At 45.8% G+C, this 21636-nt stretch overlaps 1 protein-coding gene across 2 annotated transcripts in view; it reads left to right on the top strand.

Moving 5' to 3' along the window:
* NTN4 (netrin 4) overlaps positions 1–21636 on the top strand; it is a 110748-nt gene that overhangs the window by 13751 nt on the left and 75361 nt on the right. The window lies entirely within an intron of this gene.

The raw sequence follows: 21636 nt of genomic DNA on the forward strand, positions 1-21636 counted from the left end.
CCGCTTTGTATATATTCCCCCCAGTTTCATGTAATTTTGTAAATAGTTTTTGTATGAGACCCCTGTTGTTATGCTGATCCTTGCCCCCCCATGTACATAGTTCTCCCCTTCCTTGTCTTCCCCTTTCATCTTATCCTTATTTATAATACATATATATATAAGTTTGATTTTGCCTGTAAATAGTTAGTCTTGATAATAATAATGAATTCAACAGATATTTGATTTGATGAACAAATGTCTGCTTTTATTTACAAGAAAAGTGGGGGGGTGTGCTCTTGGGTGCTCTGTGGTGTGGGCGTAGGGGCAGGGAGTGTTGTGGAGGACGTGGGGCGGTGCAGTGGGGGGCCTGCCAGCGTTCACCCCGCGGCCTCGTTGAACTGGGCCCGCAGGGCCTTCCGGAGCTGGGTCCCTTCGGGGTCCACCTGGCGACTGGGGGCAGCGGGTGGCTGCACATCAGCCCTGCCGGCCTCCAGAGCCCAGCCCTGAAAGAAGGCCTCCCCCTTGCTCTCCACCAGGTTGTGGAGGGCGCTGCACGCGCCCACAATCTGGGGGATGTTGGTGGCGCCCGCATCAAGGCGGGTGAGGAGACACCTCCAGTGCCCTTTGAGGCGCCCAAATGTGCGCTCTACCACCTGGTGTGCGTGGTTCAGGCGCAAGTTGAAGCGCTCCTGACTGGCTGACAGATGGCTCGTGTAAGGGTGCATGAGCCAGGGCCGGAGGGGTATGCCACATCTGCGATGACGCAGAGGGTCATGGTGGTGTCCCCCACAGGGATCTCCTGCTGGGGGATGTAGGTCCCCGCCTCCAGCTGGCGGCACAGGCCCGAGTTCCGGAATACCTGGGCGTCGTGGGTGCTGCCAGGCCAGCCCACGTAAATGTTCAGGAAACGGCCCCGGCTGTCCACCAAGGCCTGGAGGACCACTGAGTGGTAGCCCTTCCTGTTTAAGTAGCATCCTCCACTGTGCTCCAGGGCGCGGATGGGGATGTGAGTCCCATCCAGAGCCCCGAAGCAATTGGGGAAGCCCAGGGTGGCAAAGCCCGCGATGGCGGCATTCGGGTCCCCAAGCCTCACGAGCCTGTGGAGGAGCAGGGCGTTGATGGCGTGGACGACCTGCAGAGGAAGCACATGGGAGAGCACCAATGAGGGGTGTGCAGGGTGTGTGTAGGCCTCCCCTGCCAGGGCCTCCCTCCCCTCCCCTCCCCTGCCAGGGCTACCTCCCCCCCCCCTCCCCCCATGGGTCCTCTTACCTCCATGAGGACAGCCCCGACAGTGGCCTTGCCCATGCCAAACTGCTGGCCCACGGATCGGTAGCTGTCTGGAGTGGCCAGCTTCCAGACAGCGATGCCGACCCGTTTCTCGACGCTGAGGGCACGCTGCATGGCGGTGTCCTGGTGCCTCAGTGCGGGGGTGGGCCACTGGCATAGCTCCAGAAATGTCTGCTGGCTCATGCAAAAGTTCTGGAGCCAGCGGTCATCGTCCCACTCTCCAAGCACCAGCCGCTCCCACCAGTCGGTCCTCGTGGGGTAGCTCCACAGCCGGCGGCGTATGAGGCGGGGGAGGGGGGTGCTGCAGGGTTGGGGGTTGCGTCCTCCTCCCCTGCGGGCAGCTCCTCCTCTGTGGCAAGGATGTGCTCAGCTGCCTCCTGCATGGCATGGAGCAGGGTGAGCGCTGCTCCTGCAGGGGCGGCTGGGTGGACCTCTGGCTGCTGCTGCTGCTGCTGCTGCTGCTGGGGGTCCATGACTGCGTCGCTCGAGGTGTGCGTGCCTATGGCTCTGCAGACCGTGTGCTGTGCAGGCTGTGTGTGTCTGGGAGGGGCCCTTTAAGGGAGCGGTTAGCTGTTGCCCCGGAAGCGCTAGTCCGCCCTGTGACCCTGCCTGCAGCTGTTCCTGGCACCCTTATTTCGATGTGTGCTAGTTTGGCGTTTACACGCTCCACCGCAGCGCCTACTTCGATGTGGTGCTGCCCAACGTCGACTTTGAACGTCGACGTTGCCAGCCCTGGAGGACATGTAGACGTTATTCATCGAAATAGCCTATTTCGATGTCGCTACATCAAAATAAGCTATTTCGATGTAGCGTGCACGTGTAGACGTAGCCAGAGAGAGAGAGAGAGAGAGAGAGAGAGAGAGAGAGAGAGAGAGAGAGAGAGAGAGAGAGCGCTTCCCTTCATGAGGGGGCTGAGGCATTCTAAGCAGGGGAATCAGCAGAAGAAGCCTCAGAAAGAGGTGCCAGGCTGCTTCTGAGGCTCTCAACAGCTCTGCTAGCTGTGTCCCCTCCTCTCAAGGCTAAGTAATGCTACAATATGTCATAATGTTGAGCTCTATGGCAATGGGCTTAAATTGCAGCAAGGGAGATTTAGGTTGGACGTTAGGAAAAAATTCTTAATGGTCAGGTTGGCTAAGTACTGGAATAAATTGCTTAGTGTGATTGTAGAATATCCATCACTGGGGATATTTAAGAACAGGTTGGATAACTGTCTAACAGGGATGATGTAGATGGTGCTTGGTCCTGCTGTGAGAGCAGGGTACTGGACTTGATGAGCTCCTGAGGTCCCTTCCAGTTCTAGTGTTCTGTAATTCTATGAATAGCCACATCAGGATCACCACTCCCTTTTAGTCTGACCACAGGGTAGTACGATTTATGTGCTCTCACTTGTATGATCCCTTCTTAATCTTTCTACCAGTGATGCTCAGAGTGAAGAAATTTAACCCTAACTTCAATAGGCTTGCAAGGAGTGTAAACCAGGGCAGGATTTGACTCATCTGAGGTTGATTCTGTAGCTATTACGTGTATATTCAGTTCACACTGAAATAATCCCAGTAAAGTGTGTCCACATACAGGTGTGCAAATCCAGGCTTTGACTCAATCTGCGTGCAAGTCAATGGAATTTTTGCATGTGCAACAGCTGGGAGATTGAGCGACCCCTATTTGGATACAAAATTTTATCCACCCATGATCTGCAAACATGGTCCGCAGCTATCTGAAGGTTTGCAGAGCTCTAGATAGAAAATTTGGATCTGCATCCATCCACTGATGTCTGCAGATATAAAGTGGATAACTGCAAATTTTCAGGGTTCCAGAGATTGAAACCAGTACATTTAGAAATTAGTAAATACCTTATATAAAGGAGGGAATTCGGTATCATTCAGAGTAATTGAGATAGCATGCTACAAAGCAGTCCTTTCATAGAATGGCCTTATTGTTGCAGTATCTAATATGCTGGCTTCATTTGATTGTCATTTGTGATAATTGCAAAGAAAGGAGGTCTCCAATTCCAAATTGTCTTATTATTTCATGTTTGAAAACTAATGTTGAGTCTAAGGGGCTGGAGCCCTAAATCATTTGGGAGTTTATGCATATGGCACACTTCAGTTCCTGGCATTTAAACACCACTTGTATTTACGTGCAAAGTAATAACAGAAACCCTCTGGCAACCAGATGGCAAACCTGCATGCTTAGCATAGATCACATTTAATTTATTACAGTGTGCTACATTCCATCAATTACTTCTAACTGCCAATAGCAATGTGTATCTCACCTAAAGCAACACCAGAGTTTTGTGTGCTGTTTTGAATTATGCACTGCGGACTCCCATTAATCGTAGCACCTAGTTTCAGACATATGGAAACGGTTTCAGTTGAAACGGGAGTTTCAAATATGCAGCTGTCTTAAAATATCCCGCTTGAAAGGGTATTATTTAATTGCACCTAAGTTGTCCCCGTATTCTTTAAACCATCAATGGAAAGGCTGAACTGTTAACAGGTCTCTTTAATATAAGGCAACTACTGTATAGGATGACCACCAACTGTGCACAAGCCCCTTGGAGCACCACTCAAAAATGTTTCAGTATCATATATAAAAGTCAAGGTACAACAACCACAGGCTGCATGTGATTGTGTAAAAACAGTGTGGTCTAAACATGACTGGAAGTCAAGGTTCTCGTTCTCCTGAGGCTTGATGGAGGCCAGAGGTTGGAACCCGGGTCTTCCAGCAACAAATAGGCCATGGCATTCAGATGCACCCGCTGGCTCAATTGCTAAAATGGAACAGCTTCAGCAGGAGGGCTTGGGTGCTCCACCTCAGGCTAAACAAGTGGTGAGGACACTTCTGCGGGAGGTGCAAGATCTGTGCTCAAGGCCCTATCCAACTTCAGTCAAAACAGGGATTAAAATGGGAATCTCCCACATTTGGGACAGGGCTCTATACTGTGGGCTACAGCAGAAGAGGAGGCTGGAACCATAATTTCACTCTCTTTCTTTTGTGTGTGTGAGAGAGAGCAGCTTAGATATCTAACTCCAAGGATTCTCAGCTATGAATTTTAATTTCATTTCCTTTTGGGTAGGTTAGGTGGCTGTCTGCCCGTAGCCTGGTCTTTGTGACTTCCATTCTTAGGTGTTTAACTCTTCAGTCCCCATGCACCTAACTTGAGCATTCCAATACCGAGCCCAACATCTCTTTGCAGCTCTAGCCTTTGGGAACTAGAGGTAACAGGGATGTAAGATACTTCATAGTTAAGCTTGGTAAGAATAGCTTAACTGAAGATGGAAAAATCAACAAGCTTTTCAACCCTAAGCAGGATGGCAGAAGGGGAGGATGAGAGGGCTAGATGGAGAAGAAAATCAAGATCAGGCCTGGCCCAAATGGATTAGAGAAATTACATTTTAAATGGAGATTCAGTGCACTTCCAGGCTACGTAAATAAAGGACTGTGGCTTTCCTCTACACTCCTTTACACAAGTGAAAGCCTCCTCCAAGTTAATGACCAGAGTATAAGCCAATGTCCTGAGTATAAGCAGCTCAAACCTTTGCACACTCATTGAATGTACTCTTTTAAGGAGACTGAGGCAATGAATTTGGGCCAAAATACAGGTTTTTTTAAAAGACAAAGGTTTATGAATAAAAATTAGGCTGCTAGCTGGTCTAGCCTGATTCTTATGTCAGAAAATCTCCTTTATTGCATCTTTACCTTGGTGCTGAGTCTCAGAGATTTATGGCACCACAAGAGGCAAAGTGCCAAGTGTGTGAGTTCACTTTTAAGGCACAAAGCTCAACTTTTATGGAGAAATAAGAGATATTGAATTGGCCCTGGGAGCTGCCTTTCATCTTTTTCTTTAATAGAGCAGCTTTGTATTTCCTATTCTGGCACAGCGACTGGGAGCTGAGCATAGGAATGTTGAAAAAGGAACAGGGCCAAGAAAAGGCCGCTAGGTAATGGATGTTGCTTCATTCTTTCCCAATCCCAATCCTATTCTTCACTCTGATGTGGCTACTTGTCTTCCAGAGAGAGGACCACAAACTCTTCCAGCCTTGTACTGTAATACACTTCAACTACACCAGCCAATAAGCCTTGCCACCAGTCCCTGCTCTCCCAGTTTTGCTGCTTTTTCATTTATTTTCCACAATTGCATCTCCAATTATCTCATTTTAAGCCTTATCTGTATATTCTCTTGCTTACCTTCCACTCGAGCATTTGCAAAGTCCCTGTGTCTAACTCTCTGTTATTTTTCATCAAGTCAATTAATTTACCTCCACTCTGGAGAGACAAGGAGTGGGATGTTAGGGAACAAGTTGGAGAAGAAGAGATGAGATTGGAGAAGAAGAGGGCAGAGTGGTGTAAAATAAAGCTGATGAGCATTTTTTCATTGAGATGCAAAGGTAAGTGACTTTTCATCAACAATGAAAACTCATAGAATTTTCATTTTTGACTTTCTTCACAAAAAACTGAAATTTTCAGTAAAATCTTTTAGTTTTTAAAACCAAGCATTTTAAACAACAGATGAAAAAAAATTTAAAAAATTATCAACTGTAGACTTATTATTATTATTATTATTATTATTATTATTATTATTATTATTAAGAAACCAAAGACTTCTGCAGGGAATTTCAGAGGAAATGGGGAAACAATTTTTTTTAAATTTCCCGTGAAAAGGACTGGTATATTTTTATCTAGCCATAATATAAAATGAGTAAGTGGCAAATTCTAATTTGGGAATGTCTTATAGTCATCGTTCTTTACAGCCATGCACAATGAACATAAAAAACCACCAAACCAGAATTCTCCATTCACACTCGCATGGCAGCATTTCACATCCATTTTGATCCTCTTTGCACAAATGACTCCTCATGGTGCAAGGTAGCAAAGAGTCAGATCCTGACCCTTGGAGATTTTCCATGGCGTCTCCTGCTCCCTTTCCAATCTTAGCAATTCCTTTTCTTCATTTTGATGCCTGTTCTGTCAAGGTACCAGTCTCCCATTCTTTTTCTCCCCACATGGGTGTAACTGGCAAAACAAGGTGCAGACAATGAAGAATCAGCTCAAGCACAATTCAGAGAGGTGTGTGCATTGAATCATGAGCACAGCCACTGATTTATACCTTAAGGAAGTACAGCATGTGGCCAGTTTAGAAAGTGACAGGTCACTGGCTCTCTCTCCTCCGCATCCCAGTTCAGGTAGCTAACACTGGTCTGACACAGTCCTTGCACGCATATAACCTGAAAAAATTATAAACCTTCCTTTGTGCTGGGTCTCCCTTAGGGGTCATAAATAGGGAAGCTCTGTACTCACAGACTCCTTTGTAAAGCAGCTGGCCATGGTCTAACACTGTGTGATTTATAGGAACCTATGTAGTTTACTCCTATTTGCACATGTAGACTGTGATTAAACTGAAGTGTTCTGTGATGCTGTTACTGTGAAGCAGGCCCACTTTGTAGTCAGCCAGTATACAAGTGCACACCTGAAAACCACCAAGCTGAGGGAAAGCAAGACAGAAGATCTTGATCCTAATTCTAATTCCAGCCAATGCAGAGACGTTGCTCTGCAGACCTTCCATGACAGGAGCCCTGGAAGGGCATTCCAGGGTGAGGTATAGTCCAGACATTTTGACAGAAGTAGAATGAAGAGGAGGGACTGCAAAGGGAGTTCTTTTGCTGGGAACAGAAGCACAAAATATTATTAGTTATTTCTGTTTCACTCTAGATGTGCATGGTGACAAATCAGAGATGAAGTCCCCAAGATGAGAAGTCTGTGGATATTGTTTTCACAGCATTAATGTGCCTCCATCTTGTATCCAGTTACACAAATGTCCAGAATTTGACCCATTCACTGTGTTAAGTTACGGCTTGTAAAATGGTTCTCAGTGAACTTCTTAGGTCTTCTCCACTGGAGAAATTAGCACCAAGGATCTGACTCACAGTCAAACTCCAGCATATGCTATACTATGGCCCCTTTTCATCTTGAGAGACAGTGGTTAGCAGCAACGGTGAGAATTTATGGGCAGTGTTTGAGCCTGCAGCTTCTCTCATGGCTTATCCATCCAGTACTGGATTTGCACAGTTGATTACAATAACTGCATGTCAGTCTATTCACGACTTCTTGAGTCTGAGAGTTTTTCCTTCTAAGACAAAGTTCTTTTGTGTGGCTTGCACATATACTATCAAAGGATGATGTGCCCTGTCATAGCAGTTGTCACCAGGTATTTCTGTCCGATGATGTAGATTCCCAGGATTTTGGATCAATGTTGAATTTTTTCATGGCATTTTTGCATGTATCCTTGAATCTGAGCTTCGGTCTTTCTCTTGTTCACAACCCACATGACAGTTCACCAAAGAGGATTTCTTTGGGAAGATGTTCTTCGCCCATTTTTCTCACATGACCAAGCCATCATAGTCTTCTGCTGTTGAGGATCGCTGTGAGGCTGGGTATGCCTGATCTTGACAAGACATCTGCATTTGAAACTTTATCTTGTCAGTTGATATTCATAATTCTGCGGAGGCAGTGAAGACGGAAGCTGTTCAGTTTTTTTCTCTTAGTTCAAGTAGGTGGTCCCTGCCTCAGAATCATATAACAGGATACTCAAAACACATGCCTGTTAGATTAGTATCTTTGTTTTCACTGTCAGCTTAGGATTGTTCCATGGTCATTTCATAAGTCTGCCAAAAATAGTAGCTGCCTTCTCAATTCTGATGTTCAGTTCTTCACCCATGGATAGGTTTGTGGTGACAGTAGATCCAAGGTAACAGAATTGTTGAACCACATCTAATGGGCTGCTATCCAGAATGACATTGGTTCGCTGAGGTATACCTTGAGCAAATACAACAATTTTCCTTTATGCTTATGTAAAGGGAAAACAACTTGCAGGCTCTGGATAGAGAATCCATCGGTGACTATAGCATGTCTTCATTATGAGCAATGAGAGCTGCATCATCTGTGAAGAGGATTTCCCTAATGAGGACTTTCTTGACCTTAGTTTGGCCTTGAGTCTTGCCAGGATGTAGAGAGAGCTATATAATCTTGGGTGGAGAAATACATCGCTGCATGAGTTTTGAAATGCACAATTTAATAGAACTGAGAAGAATATGCCAAAGAGAGTAGGGGCAAGAATACACCCTTGTTTGATTCCACTTTTCATTGCAAATGGTTCCGATGTAGATCCATCATATTGCACTGTTGCTTTCATGTTTTCGTGAAAGGATGTTACGAGCTTGAGTAGGGTCAGTGGGCAGCCAATTGGTTAATGCTCTGTACAGTCCTGAACTACTAACTCTGTCAAACGCCTTTGTTAAGTCTACAAATGCTATGAGTAACAGCCTTCCTTGTTCTCTGCAGTTTTCCTGTAGTTGTCGAAGTGAAAAAATCATGTCCATTATTGACCTTCCAGTCCTGGAGCCACATTGTGTTTCTGGATAGGCTCGATCTGCGAGTTTTTGCAGGCGTTTGAGAATGACACAGGCAAATGCTTTATCTGTGATGCTCAGTAACAAGATGCCTCTGTAGTTGTTGCAGTCATCCTTGTCACCTTTGTTTTTGTAGAGAGTGATGATGTTTGCATCCTTCATGTCATGTGGAACATCTCCTGCTCTCCAACATTTTAGGAGTAAATGATAGAGGAAGGGGAAAAGCACAGCCTAGTTTTCCTTCAGGACTTCAGCGGGGATTCTGTCGTTTCCTGGTGCTTTTCCACTGGATAGAGCATCAAGAGCTTGAGAAAGTTCCTTCTCCTTAGGCTCTGCATCTAACTCAGACTTTTCTGGAAGAGTTGGGATGAGGTTGTCAAGTTCAGGTTGTATTGTACACTCGTGGGAATAAAGACTTAAGTAGTGTTCCACCCATCTGGACATCTGCAGCTTTTTGTCTGTGATGAACTGTTCATTTAAATTCTTCAGTGGGGTGACTTTGATAATATTTGGTCCAAGTGCTTTCTTCGGTCTATCATACATGGTTTTCAGGTCACCCAAATCAGATGCCTTCTGAATATTAGAACATAGATCAGCACAATACTTGTTTGTACAATGCCTGGATTCTCTCTGAAGAGCAGATCTTGCATGTCAAATTTGATCTCTTTTGGTTTGAGATGGATTCTTTATGTTATTCAGGTGTGCCTTGTGTTTTTCTTCAAGAAAAGGCCTAAGAATGTCAGCATTTTCATCGATCCAGTCTTTGTTTGAGAATTTACGTGTTCCAAAGGCAGATTTGGCACATTCATAAATTGCATCTCTCAGCATGGACCATGATTCATCTACAGTTTGTTGGTCAGATTTGTGTTCCATTTTTCAAGTGAAATCATCTGCGAAGACAGAGCATTTCAATGCATCTCTAAGGTGGACCTGGGGGCACTGAGAGCAGCTGGGGGGAGAGGGGCCAGTGCAGTGAGGAGGGCGGACATGGGAGCAGATGGGGGTAGTGGGTTGGGGAGGGTCCTATAGTGATGATAGCTGGGGGGAGGGGTGGTGAAAGGCGGGGAGGAGGGTCCTGGGGATATGAGGTCATTGCTCTGCAGGGAGCTATGGTGACTCGTGGTGACAGAGAGGTATGAAGTAGCGGGATCCTTAACCACATTCTCCACACCCCACTGCCTTGTGGGTTATCCTGGGAAGGAGCAAGGCTAAGGGAGTAAACCCTGACAGAAAATCCGGAGTGGAGTCCGAAGGCGGTTCGGTGTCAACTTCTGGCACTGTCCCGGCAACTCCTGCAGCTGAGCTGGTACCAGACGTGGAGGTTATCCTCTCCTTTGGACTATATCAGTAAAGCCGAGAGGGGGACACTGGTGTCTGGGCAGCCCAGAGTCTCCATAATAAGTGCCCAGGCTTGCGCCCGGAGAGGTACTCCGGCATCGCTGAACAGCGTTGCATCAACACGGGAGGCAACAGATACCAGTTATAAGTTCTTGCTCGATTGGTGTAGAGAACGAGCACCAGGGGTTGCCTTCGACGGTGGGAGAGATCCTCGCATCTCACTGGACAGTCACCGCCTGCCTCAAGCTGGGCACCCCTGGCCAATAGGGTACTGTTGCACCACAGTTCACCTGCCTCGCTGGGTGCATGAGGCTTAAGGTTCCTGAACCTGACAAGTGACTGAAATTTGGGCACCAGGCAAACCAATAAGAAAATCAACAAGAAATGAGAAACATCAACAATTTAAGCTTGCTTGCTGGAATGTGCAGACCATGCTGACTGGCTTGACTGAAGATCTTCAGGCCATCAGTGACACCCGCAAGACCGCTGTCATCAACGAGGAACTGAAGAGGCTCACAGTTGATATCGCTGCACTGCAAGAGACGCGACTCGCAGATTTGGGATCTCTAAAGGAAAAGGACTACACCTTTTTCTGGCAGGGTAAAGCCCAAGAAGAACCCAGAGAGCATGGTGTTGGCCTTGCTGTCAGAAACACCCTTCTACAAATGGTTGATTTAGTCATGGGCGGATCAGAAAGACTTCTTCGGATCACGCTTCAAGCTTGCGCCGGTCCCGTCCACCTGATCAGCGCTGATGCTCCAACCCTGTACGCCACACCAGAAGTAAAAGACAAGTTCTATGACGTGCTTAGCGTTGCTGTAGCACAAATACCTGCTCATGTACAACTGTACATCTTGGGTGACTTCAATGCAAGAGTTGGAGCTGATTGGGCCTCATGGCCTTCCTGCTTAGGACACTTTGGTGTGGGAAAAATGAATGACAGTGGACAGCGTCTCCTTGAACTGTGCACGTACCACAATCTGTGCATCACAAACACATTCTTCCAAACGAAGCCACAGCACAGAGTGTCCTGGAGACACCCACGCTCGAAGCACTGGCATCAACTAGATGTGGTCATCACTAGGCGTAATAACCTCAAAAGCATCCTTCTGACACGCAGCTATCATAGTGCTGACTGTGATACAGATCACTCGCTAGTTTGCTCCAAGCTCAAGCTGAGACCCAAGAAGCTGTACCACTCTAAACCTGCTGGAAGGCCCCGCATTGATGCCAGAAAGACGGCAAACTCGGAGAAAGCTGAAAAGTTCAGAGAGACCCTCCAGGAAAATCTGCGCAGCGGCCCTGGGGTTGCCGATGCGACATCCAAATGGCAACATCTGAGGGATACAGTTTACAACACGGCCTTGTCGGTGTTTGGAAGAAGAGCTAGAAATACGAACGACTGGTTCGAAGCTAACTCCAATGAGATGATTCCAGTCATTGAAAAGAAGCGCGCTGCACTCCTGGAGTACAAACGCTCACCGAGCCAGAGTACCCAGGAAGCACTTAGAGCGGCCAGAAGAACAGTACAGCAGACAGCCAGGTGCTGTGCCAACAACCACTGGCTCCAGCTATGCAGCAGCATCCAGACCTGTGCTGACTTTGGTAATCTCAGAGGAATGTACGAGGGTATGAGGAAGGCATTAGGACCCACCCAGAACAAGATGGCACCTCTGAAATCCAAATCTGGTGAAGTCATTGCTGACAAAGCCAAACAGATGGAGCGCTGGGTTGAGCACTACTCCGAGTTGTACTCACGCGAGAACGTTGTGGTTGACGCAGCCCTACCAGTAATGGACGAACTGGACCAAGAGCCGACTGTGGATGAACTGAAGAGAGCCATCGACAGCATTGCAGCTGGAAAGGCCCCTGGTCAGGATGGTATACCACCAGAGGTAATCAAGTGTGATGCAGACACACTCCTGGAACCCATACATGAGCTACTGTGCCTGTGCTGGAAAGAGGGTGAGGTTCCACAGGATATGCGCGACGCTAACGTTGTAACGTTGTATAAGAACAAAGGAGACAGAAGCGACTGCAACAACTACCGTGGAATCTCCCTCCTAAGCATCACTGGTAAACTGTTCGCTCGCGTCATCCTTGGCAGACTCCAGAAGATTGCTGAGAGGGTGTACCCCGAATCACAGTGTGGATTCCGTGCAGAGAGGTCTACCGTTGACATGGTCTTCTCTCTAAGGCAGCTGCAGGAGAAGTGCAGGGAGCAGAGAAAGCCACTATACATAGCCTTCATCAACCTGACCAAGGCCTTTGACTTGGTCAGCAGGGATGGTCTGTTCAAACTGCTCCACAAGATAGGCTGTCCTCCACGGTTACTCAAGATGATCCAGTCATTCCACGAAGACATGAGAGGAACCATCCAATATGACGGTGCATTATCAGATGCTTTCAGAATCAGGAGCGGCGTCAAACAAGGATGCGTGCTTGCTCCGACATTCTTCGGGATCTTCTTCGCACTCCTCCTGAAGCATGCCTTTGGATCTTCAACAGAGGGCATCTTGCTGCACACAAGATCTGATGGGAAACTGTTTAACCTTGCAAGGCTGAAAGCTAAGTCTAAGGTGCGAGAAGTCCTCATCAGAGACATGCTGTTCGCAGACGATGCTGCTGTAGTGTCTCACACAGAAGACCAGCTTCAAAAACTACTGGATCAGATCTCCAAAGCGTGCAAGGACTTTGGGCTTACCATCAGCCTAAAGAAGACAAACGTACTCGGTCAGGATGTTGCTGAATCCCCATCAATCAGCATTGACAACTATACGTTAGAGGTCGCCCACGAGCTCATTTACCTCGGGTCCACCATCACTGTCATTGGAGACTGAGCTAAATAGGAGGATCGGAAAAGCAGCCACAACTCTGCCCAGACTCAGCAAGAGAGTGTGGAATAACAACAAGCTGTACACTCACACCAAAATGCAAGTCTACAGAGCCTGCATCCTCAGCACCCTCCTTTATGGCAGTGAGACTTGGACCCTGTATGCCTGCCAGGAAAAGAGGCTGAACGTCTTCCACTTGCGCTGCCTCAGGTGCATCCTTGGAATATCATGGAAGGACAGAGTGACCAACACCACCGTCCTCGAGCAAGCTGGAATCCCAAACATGCACACCCTCCTCAGGCAGCGTCGGCTCCGCTGGCTTGGCCACATCCACAGGATGAATGATGGAAGGATTCCAAAAGACATCCTGTATGGTGAGCTAGCCTCTGGCAAAAGACCTCCCGGATGCCCCCAGTTGCGCTACAAAGATGTCTGCAAGAGAGACCTCAGAGAGGTAAACATCGAGCTGGACAACTGGGAAGAACTAGCAGATGACCGCAGCAGATGGAGGCAGGGGTTACACAAGGGCCTTCAGAAGGGCGAGATGAAGATCAGACAGCTAGCAGAGGAGAAGCGAGCGCACAAAAAGCACAATAAGGACTTGCCAGACACCCACTACATCTGCAAGAGATGCAGCAAGGACTGTCACTCTCGTGTGGGTCTTCATAGTCACAACAGACGCTGTAAATGAAGTCCTCAACTGAAACTTTAAAGGGCGTGATCCATAGTCTATGCAGACTGAAGGATGCCTACTACATTCCTTTGTCATATAGAGTTTCTTTGGGATCATTTTCACTCTGCTGATTATCAAGGAGTGATCAGTGTCACAATCTGCGCTGTGATACATGCGTGTAAATTTGACAGCACTGAGATGTTTCCTGTGTACCAGTACAAGGTCAAGTTGATGCCAGTGACTGGATCTGGGGTGGCACCATGACAGCCTTTGACATTTTTTCAAGTTAAAGGGAGTGTTAGTGATGTGGAGCTGATTCTGAGAGCTGAATTCAAGAAGCCTTTGACCATTTTCATTAATTTTCCCAAAACCACGATGGTTGCAGCAGACAGGCCAGAACTGACGATCACGTCCAACTTTTGCATTGAAGTCACCAAGGATGCACAGTTTGCCTGTTGGAAAGGAGTCAATAGCTTTCTGAAGATTATAATAAAAGAAGTCCTTGTCTTCAGTGCATGATGCAAATGTGGGTGCATAAGCACTGATGGTGTTGACACATCCTGACTAGGTACAGAACTTCCAGGATACAATGCATTCTGATTCAGCTGTGGGCATATTGATAGATTTCAGCATGTTGCTCCGAACAGCAAATCCAACTCCATAGAGGCGGTGTTCCTCTGAATGCAAGCCCATCCAGAAGGAAGTGTAGTTGGTTTCTTTCACTTACCCAGCATCTGACAGCCTGGTTTCCTAGAGAGCAGCAATGTCAATGTGCTGTTTGTGTAGCGGTTAATCTATGAGTGCTGTTTGGATATTGAGTCACTGTTCATAAGGTCATGGGCAGATTCAAGTCCTAGACACATGGTCTACACATTCCAGCTACGAAGCCAGAGGCAAATTGATTTATTATTTCATTTTTTGGTGAGTATGTCATTTACATCTACTTTTCAATTTTTGGTCTATCCCCATCCATCCATTGAGGAAGGCAGATGTGGCAGGTCAGCACCTTATTGACCACAGGCTGCCCAGGATGAGGTGGGTGGTGGCTGACCAGTGGAGTGTGATGACTCCTCCCACCAACAAAAGTGACCTGTGGCATCTTTCTGTTCGCCACTTGAGGGCTTATAACCCATAACTGCCACTTCCCATGTTGTTTACATGCTATCAGCAAGGATTGAGTGTTCTTTCTGTTTGGCACCCTCTTACACGCTGCATTGTCTAGGCTAGTGTATGGAGTAAGTGTGTTGCCCAAGTGGCATTATTTCCCTCATGGTCACCCCAGTTGAATCCAAAGGAAGGACAGAAGTCAGTACATTTGGAACTGAGATGACTGCCAGGAGATGCCGGAAAGCAGGTTTGATGAATCATCCCTGCTAACCAGCCACCTTAGGGTCTCCATTCCTGATTTTCTGTCTGGGTTTACTCCCCTAGCCTTTGGATCTCCTGAATATACGCATAAGGCGGTGAGGAATCTCTGACAAGGTTGTCTTCCTTGGGATGATGTAAGGAGTCATGCTCCCTTGGATGCCGGTGACCAAATCATGGTTCATATGCCATTGGATTATCCAAAATAATCCAGAGACCAAAGTATCCCAGACCCTCATCTCATGCAGAATGAGGGGGCACAAGCTACTCAGTCCATCCACCTGCCACCATGCTCGGGGATCTGTGATGCCCCCATGGCACTCGCAGGCTGCTGGCGCTGCTGCCCCTGCTCAGGGCTCGCAGAGGACCAAGGGAGCAAGAAGAAATTCTTCTTGTTCAAGCTCCAGCATATAAATTTGCTTATGATGGGTCGAGGGGTGAGTGTGGGAATGAGGAGCACATATCATAAGCCTAATTGTTCCCATGACAAACACAGTAATTTCCTGAAATTTTCTTGAAAGACCTTGCTGTATTATGTGTATGTATTATTGTGGGCCAGGTTGTATGTAACCATTCTAGGGGGACTTACAAGAGAGGTAAGGCTTGGGGGAGTTCAAAAGAAAATGTGCCTGACAGATATGGACTTTTGGCATAATAAGTGGATTTCTCATGGAATTCTTAGTGGGGAGGGTTAATGCAAATGACCCAACTCTAGTTATACAAAACCCCAGCCTTTAGAAACTATCCCAGAAGGGCGGCTCCTTATCACCTGATTATCTGATACAGAAGTCCAAGATCAAAGGCTAGAGATATATAAGAAATGGCTGATCCTCCTAGTCTGGGTTTGGGTTCAGGATCTAAGACAGATGAACCTGTAACTGGGAGGAAACTCAGTGGTGTGTCTGAAGGCCTAAAATCTTCCAGAGTCTTAGGCTGGAGTGGGGTGAACTCTGATAAGCTTTTTAGCATGTGTGTAGGTTCTTCTGTTGTTTCAGTGTTTTGTGTGGCCTACTTTTACCAAAAAAATAAATGTGCTTACTTAGAAGGAGCTGCATAGTATCTCACAACTGCTGCAGTACACTCATCATAGCCCTCCCAGAGAAATCAAAGCATGGGCACTAGCCTTTCAGGCCATCTGGCTTGTGGGAGATATCACAGATGAAGGCAGGGAGCTCAGCCCTTTTAAAATCTGTTGTCAGGACTCAGGAGGGAGAGAGATAAGTGTGTCCATCTAAGAGTGGTGATACCTAAGTTGAGTGCCCTTGGACCACAAAGGAAAATACAAGTACAGCTGCCTGAAACTCTGATAGTCCTTGCTGTCTCTTACTTTTCTTGCTTTACATGGGGGTAACTTAATTGATTCCTGATATGCATCGTTTTAAGCACAAGGAGAATTAGGTCCAAGAAGTATGGTCTACAAAGAGGAAAACATTTGGGGCTTAATTATGTTAATATGGCAACGATGGAACAGATTTCCATAACAATGGGACAGCAGCCTGAATAATGTTAATATCTTTTTGTCAATTAATTATTGTATGTCTAGCAATCACAGTTTATACAACAGAATACTCCACAATGTACACAAAGGATGCACTGATGCATTAGAAATAGGGCCTCACAATTAATAGTTAGCCATTCTTAAAATATTACCTTTAGGAACATTAACATTTGAACAAATTTTGACTTAATCTTCAGAGGAGTATATTGCATCTCAAAAGCTGGAATCAAACTGCCAGCAAGTTCAGTTTCTTGTAAAGAGTCATTATTAGGCATTTTATTGTTGTCATGATGCAGTTTGCATTTTACGGTTTAGTTGCTTGCTTGCAACGTATTTGCATGGGCTTTGTATAATGTCTCATTGCTCTATGTTGCTTCTGCTTGAAAAACTATCTGCTGAGTCTGAGGGCTTGTTTATACTTAATCACAGACCCCAAAGAACATGTAGTACAAAGGAATGCAAATCCCATATGGACTGATCCATTATTCTTCAACATAATTTACCATGTAGCAGCCTTTTTTTGAGTGTTGACATGAAAAAGCTGTCTTCTTTCTTCTGGATAGTGACAGACCTTTTCATACAAGAAGTATATATTAATAGTTTAAAGGGATCTGTTGGTAAAGGATGGAATTAAGCAAATATTGCTTTTTCTTCATTTTGGTTCCATCCTGCAATAAATGAGACCCTTTTTTGTGTGTGTAAGTATTAAAAAACTCTTAGAATAAAGCCTCACAAAAATGATAGTGAATGGAGGGCTTTTATAACCAAGTTGGTATAAGTCCACTGATTTGGAACTCACTGATTTCACTAGCTTAGGGAGTGGGCATTTGAGAAAAGCAGTAGCTCTTGGCTGTGAAAGTGTGATAATTGTGGAGACCCTCATTGATTAGCTCTTTGTGCTAAATATGATTGTTGAAATAAATAAAACCTTTTTATTGAGCTGTAAAATGATAATGAATCATTATCTAGTGAAGGCAGAGGGTGTATTCTGATCTCATTGATATCACTGTAAACAACATAACACCAGTAGAGTTAACTGAGTGACAGTGGAATCACTGTAATGTAAGGTCTGGATTCAGCGATACACATAAACACATGCTTAACTTTAAGTGCATGTTTAAGTACTTAGTTGAATTGGAGTAAACTTAAGCACACACTTAAGTGCTTTGCCCAACTGGGTTTTAAGTGAGAACAGAATCTGGCATCCAGTTTGGTAGCGTGGGTTTCTCTTTTCCCACTTCAGTCTGGGCTCAAATAAAGCGGAATTATTTCAAGGGCAAGATAAAATAGTGCATGCACCTGTGAGCCAAGAGAAGTGTTTTAACCCCTTCATAAAGAGAAAAGACTGGAGAGATCCAGAAGTAAGCAGTGGCAAGCTTCTGTGCAGAGTTCTCAGATCCTCTCTCTTGTGTTCCCTGTGCAGGAACTTGTCTCTGTTTCAGCCCTTGTAGTCTTCCGGGACTTTTGCCTGATTAAAAATGGAAGTCCAGGTTCTCCTCAACTGTAGGGGGAGTTTTTTGGGCCATACGATTATTGTGCTACCAGTGAGCAAGAAGAGAGGAGGAGCCCCTGTACACCTGGTTTGGGCTTCTGTCAGATTCCAGAAGATCTGCCAGTTTAAAATATCAAAACTTTAGTTGATGCTGTGGTGGTGCAGATGGCAATCTCTGTCCCCAGCCTGGAACAATCTGGCTAAACTCTGTGTGTGGAGGAAAATCTCTGCAGCATTTGTAAGCTCTGATCCCATGGTCTTTTTTTTTTTTTCCCATGGGAGTAGGGAATGTGGCTGTGGTAAAGTGGCCAAGTTTGGCTGCATGCTTTAATCGTAATAAGATTAGCCTAAGGAGCCAGGTTTTAATTTCAATCATGCTACAGGCTCAGCCTCTCTAGTCTGGCACCCTTAGGACCTGAACAGTGCTGAACCAGAGAATTTGCCAAACCACAGGTCAATATTGTCTAGTAGCATTATTAACACTTCCACTGCTTCCTGGGCTCATAGGAGACATTTAGGGGTAAATTAAAACTAAATAACAGCACAGAACACTGACAGCCAGGACTGGAGGCTGTAAACAAACTTTATAGGACCATGGGAAACTTAGCCACACCATAATAACTGGAAATCCAGCCAAGTAAAATTATGGCAGATTAAGGATGTTGCTCAACCAGAGAGTGCCAGACTAGAAAGGTTCATCCTGTAGTATGTTGCAAATCCAGAGTAACTTCAGTGCCTTTATTCAAGCTGCTTCTCAGTCACCTTGGTGTAGTGGGAATTGGACACAGATGCTACCATTAGAGATAGTAAAATGCAAATTAAAATGGTATTTCCCAAAAGCTGGAGACATAAAATCTTTCCACTGAATGTTCAGGTTGAAAAACCTCCTCTAGTGCAACTGGACGTCTTTCTCTTTCATTCCTCCCACCCTCCCTGGCTCATATTAAAGCTGCTTAATTATGGTCCACATCTTAAACTTATCCTAGTCCAGAGCTCAGCATTAAGATAAAAGGCGCCAATGTAGCTGAGTGCCCTCTACCATGTTTTAATGTCTAGCCTTTAACTGTTCATAAATTCAGGATGATGCTTCGACAATCTTATTCATTGTCACTATTTGCTGTTGATAGTCTCCTTGACACTGACGCACTACGCACCTTTTCCTGGTGTGTTTGTGCTTTTCCGTAGTTGATTAATATTATTTGCTGTGGCGGATTAGTCTTCATTTACCTCCAGAAGTGCCCAGTGGCAGAGGCTGGGCTATGCCACACTTGTGGTGAGCAAGCTGCACCATCCAAAGGACAGTGCAGCCTGCCCAGTGTGCCTTTGCCGTGGGCTCCTCAGAAAGGGATTAGGCTTTGGAGAGGCACAGCCACTTGCTAAACTTGGCTGGGAGCAGTATGACTGCACTGCACCCTCCCTAGGCCACTGGCTAAATGCCCCTGACCCTTCACAGGACTGCCCAGCTGCAACTTCTGCTGGACTGGACTGCAGAATGGTCTTTTGTCCTATTTTGTCCCTGGGTTTTCTGGCAGGCACCTATGTTTATGGCTGTTGGAGTTTGGCTCTTCACCTTCCCAGCTGTTGAAATGCAGCCATCTCTGGGATGGAGCATGGCAAACGTGTTAGGCAGCAGTACCCCGTGTAGAACAGGAAGTGAAGAACATTGTATCCAACTGAAATGAGCCCTGATCCCCAGGCTGCCATTGACAAGTAGCTTGGAATCATTTAATGACTAAAGAAGTCAGGCCCTTGATTTGACATCTCATAGATAGCACTTCTAGCAACCCTGTGCACAGTGGTCCAGTATTAACTCATAGGGAAGACTGACTCCCCTATTCAGCTTTCTATAGCACACAGGTTCAACATGGAGGGCTCCCACACTGGGCTCTAGTAAGATGATAGCCCAGATAACACTGCCGATTCCCAACAAGGTCCCTGGTGGGCTGACATAGGACCCTATCCTGCCACCAAACTACATGCTAAACTCCCAGGTTTCTACTTCCTGTGTCACACTGTATGTCCGAAGGTAGGAAGATGGTGACTTCCCACTTCTTCAATACATTTCAATTTTTATTCTGTCATTTAGATTTAACATTTTTTCCGTTCCTGTATTAGATGTCACCTGCCATCAATGGAATGACTCTCAGACTTGCTTTAATCCTGCAAATTACAGACACGAAACTTTTAGTTGCATGCATTGACATTCTTTATGATATTTTCCAGACCTGAAAAAGAGCCCTGGGTAAGCTCGAAAGCTTGTCTTTCTCACTAATAAAAGATATCCCCTTACCCACCTTGTCTCTTTAATATCCATGGCCACAAGAACACTGCTTGTTATATGAACTAGCATATTCAAAATATTTTGGGAAAACATATTACGCTTGGGCTACAAAGGAATTCCCTTGATCCCCTGGCCCCCTTGCAGGTGTTCTCACTGGAACTCTCTAACTGAACACCCTGTCTTGCAGGCTTGTGAAGTTGTGTGTCATGCTCGGAGGATATTCTGTGGTTCTGGGGAGCGAGCCAGCTTTTTTGATGGCACTGCTTTTGAACAAGCAAGTGCAGCTCTCTATCTGTCTCATCCTTGGGATGAAGCTCCAAGATTAGTTGATTTTACATACACTAAACAGGTACTGCAGGCAGGCCAAACTTGAGAACATAAATTTTACTGGGGAAGACTGGGGGGAGACAAAGTGGCCTAAGGAAAGAATATTTAAATATCATGTTTCTTGCCAGCAGACCAAAGGGGTTCTTCTGTGATCTGTTCTTTTCCCTATGCCATACGGTGCAGCCTTGCAAATTTTAACTTTGGAAAAGAGGAATCATGATTAAAGGACTAATTGAAATGAAAACTTTGCCTTTAATAAAGCATATCTGATGATGCTGTAAATCTAAAAGGGTTTGCAAGCCAGGAAACTAAACCAAAGTGTATGTATATGTGTTTGATGTAGTCTTACAACAGTTACAGTATAAAGATCCAAGTTTTTATCTATTTATTTTTGATAATTTTCACTTTTTACTTTTTTACTTGGCGGTCACTTGAAAACGAGTAGGACGTCTTCAGGTTACCCTCCTATTTGTGAGTCCGATGATGTCTAAACAGCCCAATTCTGGAGCCACAAAGCTTATCACAGAAGAGACAGGTGTTGGTAGCTGTTGAAGAGGTACAGGGCAGTTTTTAATGATCTTTTCTTCTCCTCCATCTGTCCTCGCTTGCACTGTGGCAGGACCTCTCAAATTGCACCACACCCTCATGGATTACCATTCTTCAGTGGGGACAGTCTTGGACAAGGTTCTCCCAAGTGTCAACACTGATGCTTCAGTGTTTCATGCGCGACGTTAGCATGTCCTTATATTGCTTCCACTGCCCGCCCCCCCACCAACGCTCCTCTCCTTCCTCCAACTCAGAAAACAGAATCTGTTTTGGGAGGCACTGATCAGACCTCCGACCCACTTGACCAGTCCAGCAAAGTTGTTGATGCTTGATAACGGCTTCAATGCTGGTCACATTCGATTCTTCCAGGACGCTAGTGCTCATGCACCTATCCTCCCAAGAGATATTTAGTATTCTCCTGAGGCAGCATTGATTATATTGTTCAAGTGCCTTCAGATGACACTTGTATGTTGTCCAAGTTTTACATGCATATGTTGGAACAACCACTGCCAGGTATAGCATTGGAACAATAACTTGCATGGTATACAAGGAGCTTTGTCCTGGGATAGATGTCCTGTTTCTCAAAGACCCTGTGTCTCAGGGGGGTGAA

This window comes from Carettochelys insculpta, chromosome 1 (genome assembly GCF_033958435.1).
Source record: "Carettochelys insculpta isolate YL-2023 chromosome 1, ASM3395843v1, whole genome shotgun sequence".
Classification (NCBI taxonomy): domain Eukaryota; kingdom Metazoa; phylum Chordata; order Testudines; family Carettochelyidae; genus Carettochelys; species Carettochelys insculpta.